Here is a 4,567-nt window from a genome sequence, read left to right on the forward strand (position 1 = left end):
TGTGGGTAACCCCTGTAGTCGAATAACTTCGCTTATAAAAACCCATGCCACATCAATAACATCATAAGTGTCTCTCACTAGGATGAAATGGGCACTTTTGGTCAATTTAGCAACTATAACCAATATAGCATTGTGCCTCTATGAAGTGACTGGAAAACCCACAACAAAATACATAGAAATGACCTCCCATTTGGACATAGGGATGTGTTGAAATGTGCAACAAGAAATGCTAAAAATAGAAAATGCTAAGAATAGCACTACTATAAATAGCCCAGCTATAAATGGCAGTTTAGCCATTGTGGATCTTAGCAACAATGGGTGAAAAGTGAAAGTGTTAAAAATAGCTTTTCTAAAAATAGAATTGTGGGATCCTTTCTTATTTAAGTTAGTCCTCGGACTAAACATAGGAAGTAAAATTCAAATTTGATGTTAACAATTGTCTGTAAATTGATTAATTAATTCATCTTGTGTTAATTAGTTAAGGAATTATGAACATGAAGTCTATGTGAGGACATGCAACCGTTTCTCCTTTGATTGAGGGATTTATCCATCAGTTAAAGAGATCAGAGTGAGTTGTAATATTGAGTTGTAATCAGTTGACTCAGTTTAACAGAGTCAAGTCCAGTTAGATTAATCTAACAGTTTGTTAAATTAATGAGAGTTCAGTTAGTTAATGCTTGCATGCATGTAACTACTGTATTTCAGATAACTGAGTATTCACTCATGGATAACTCATGCATGTCAATTCAGTCAGAGACCCAGTTGAGATCAGATGGAGGGATAGTGTACTATCAGTTGCAAGAATATTCGATTGTGAATATTCCTTGCATGCAGAAGGAATATTATTCCTTGAGGATTGCGCAGTTGGACCTGAGGTTACAGTGAGTGTGATGAGGCCAATTCACACATGTGATATCATTGGACCCCAATCAAAACTGCGCAAGGAAATAGGAGGCTTGGAGGGCTTGAGGAAGACATATACTATGTCTATTAAGTCTGTGAGCAAAATTGTTTAATTGCAGAGAGAGCAGGATAGCTTGAGAGCTGATTCTTTTTGTAACTTGAATAAGATTTCCACTTGTATGATAATACAGAGTTGGGATTTTAGGCTGGTGCTTTCCCTAGTAATATATCTTTTGTGTTATGGTTGATTACTTCTCATTCTCAGTTATATTTGTTCTTGTTTGATGATGCTCATATCTATTTAAGCTTCTGCAAAGTTTATGGTAGAAGTAGATCTAGTATTATGCTTTAGGACATTGCATATATCAGGTGATCTACAGTGAAAATTCTACATGGTATCATAGCAAAGGTGATCAAGGAAGAACAATATACAAGCAGGAGAAGTATGAAGTTTGGTTTCTGAATATTGAATTGAGTTCTTATCACATCTATTTCACCTATGGCGTTTAGTGGTTTAAGACTCGAATATGCCCTTGATGGCAGTTCGAATTATATAGCCTGGAAGGATCGCATGGAGATAGTATTAGAAGATAACGGTCTAAAGGACTTCATTTATCAAGAAGTCCAAAAGCCGACTGATGCTACTCAACTGGTGGAATGGAAAAAGTGTGTAGCTAGAGCAAGGAGAATCCTCCTGGAGGGAGTTTGAGATCACACTGTCTCGAGCCTCCATGGGAAGGAGACTTTGTTTTCGATGTGGAAAACATTGAAATATCTTTATCACAATAGCAGCGATTAGAAGAAGCTGGCGCTGAAAGACAAACTTCGAAAGATCAAGTGTGAAAAGGGCGACACAATCTCTATGTTCCTGAACAAGCTCACCACCTGCAGGTTTGAGCTTGCAAGCATAGGGGTCGTGACAGCTGATGACGACATGGTGAGTCTAGCACTCCTCGGTCTTCCTAAGAGCTGGCATAGCTACCAAGACTTGGTTAATGGAAGAGAGAAACTGCCAGATTGGGAACGACTCTGGTCAGATCTGATGCAGGAGGAGGTAAAGCGAAGCACCAGGGATGGATCTTCATCAAAACAAGATGATGAAGAAAATCTAGCTTTAGCGAGTAAAGCTAAGAAAGGGAAAGGGAAGGTGTCCCAATCCAAATCTTCTCATGGTGGGAAGAAGGTTGACAAGTCAAAGGTGCGATGCTTTCACTGTCATGAAGTGGGCAACACCAACATTGTTGTAGAATGCCTTAGCTGACTGCTGGTCATGGTGCTGACCACTATGCTTGACTCTTTTGGGCACAAGAAAGTGGGGTGGCTACATCTTTACAAGAGAAATCCATAATTTGACAACGCATACCATATGCTCTTGGAAGGAAAGAAAGTTTCAAATTTTCACCTAAAGGATGCACTGTTATGCCACCTGGGACACCTATGTGTTCCTTCAAGTGAGCGTGCAAAGATGATTTGGGAGGCACACTATAGTCAGATCGTTGGACACTTTGGGGTAGAGAAAACACTGGCAATGCTATAGAAGTATTTTTATTGGCCAAACCTTCGACAGGATGTTGGGAAGTACATCAGATCCTACACTGTCTACATCATTGCGAAACTGACCATCAAGAATCAAGGCATGTATATTCCTCTGCCTACTCCTTGTCGATCTTGGGAATCCATCTCTATGGATTACATGTCAGGTCTTCCTTCTACTAAGCAGGGAAACGATTGCATTTCTGTGGTTGTTGACAAATTCTCTAAGATGGCCATTCTGGCAGCATGGAAGAAGAGTATCACAATAGAAGCCACTACTAAGCTCTTATTTGAATGAGTGTGGGTACACTTTAGGATCCCACAGACCATTATCTTAGACTGGGACAACAGATTGCTAAGTACATTTTGGTGAAGTATCTGGGCGATGTTAGATACCAAGCTCACTAAGTCCACAACTTTCCACCCCCAAAATAATGGCCCAACAGAGGTATTCAATAGGATTATTGTACACATTCTGTGCATGTAAAAATTGAAGCATCCATGCACATGAGATGAAATCCTCCCCTATGTCCAAAATAGATACAATAGAGCTCTCCATAGCTTAACTTGCCACAACCCCTTTCAGGTGGGATTGGGATTGCAACCACTATGTCCCATTGATGTGGTCATACCATTTGTAGCTACTCAGGAAGATTCGACTCATGTCCAGTTTGAAGCTGACAGGGCTAACAAATTCATTGAGCACATGCATCACATATGCTAGTATGTCCATGACATATTGGACAAAGCTAATGCTAAGTACAAGTAATGACATGATCAACATCGGGTGCCACACAAGTTCTAGCTGGGTGACAAAGTTTGGCTACATTTGCAAAAGGAATGCCTCGTTGGCCCCCATCGCAAGTTTCGCCCACTCAGATATTTTCCATACACCATCACCAAGGCTATAGGGGACAATGCCTTCGAGCTCAACATTCCACCATTCCTTGGCATGCACCCAAAAATCAATGTGGACCGCCTTTGGCCATACTTTCCACCAGTGTTGGACACATCCAACATTACGTAACAACTCACACCAATGGAGTTAAACCCAAATTACATGGAACAATCCAAAACTAATTAGATCATGGACACGTATATGAATAACACTCGCCAACAACGAATCTAACTATATCAATTTGTCAAAGTGGGGCAACTCCTTCACTAGGGAAAGTGGTTCACCAGGGACCAGGTTCAACATAAATTTCCTCACCTCATGGAGGCTTTGAATGCAATGGGGACCACTACTTCCTAAGGAGGGAGGAATTATCCATGTGGATATTGCTAGACACCTGCCTATTCCACCTAGACCTCCAGTCAATTTCATCAGTTTCCTTGATTATAACAACATTTACTATTTTTAACAGTTTTATGGATCTTGAATTTCCGGAGCAGTTTTGACCCCCCTAAACGACGTTTTTTTGAGGTCTATAGTAGGATCATTTCCATAGGTAGGGGCCTACAGAAAATATTGTATTACTTGGAGAGATCTTTCCAATGAGGTATCGTATGTGCCAAACAGAGATAATATGACCAAGTTACGACCCCAGGAAGTTGGTTGCCCAGCTAACCCCAATGAGGCCCACAAACTCTTGGTGTTCGATCTCTCGGGGTTAGGGTTTTGGTTGTTTAGGGTTTTTCCTTGTTGTTTAATAATAACAATGCCCTTGAGCCTCATTGTAGCATAGTTCAGAGGCATGTATCCACCACATTTCTTCTCGGTGATAAGCTACCATCACCTGAGTTAATTTATTTCCATTTCTATATGTAAGCATATTTCAGTTCTTCGATATTAATAAAATGAAGTTTTATTTTTTCTGCATCTTTGTGTTAATGTGTATATATGTATTTTGTTGCATTCCTGCGTAAGTCTGGATCATAGGGACTTCTTCCCTTTATTTCTTTCATGTGATGCTCCAATGAAGACAAAATTAGGGCATGGAGGGATGCCCTTCTTCTCACTACAAATGCCCTTCTTTGATAGTAAACTAGGGCTATCAATTTAGCTATCTTGGTTGTAGTCCCTAAGCTCAATAGTTCTTCCTCTCTTAACATGCTTGATTTGCATCTCAAGTATTGAACTTAGGTCTCTCTATAGCAATTACCTAACAACCCTCCTTACTGTACTTGG

This window comes from Pinus tabuliformis, chromosome X (assembly GCF_031772625.1).
Source record: "Pinus tabuliformis cultivar Carrire ecotype Pingquan chromosome X, CPIR1, whole genome shotgun sequence".
NCBI classification, from domain to species: domain Eukaryota; kingdom Viridiplantae; phylum Streptophyta; class Pinopsida; order Pinales; family Pinaceae; genus Pinus; species Pinus tabuliformis.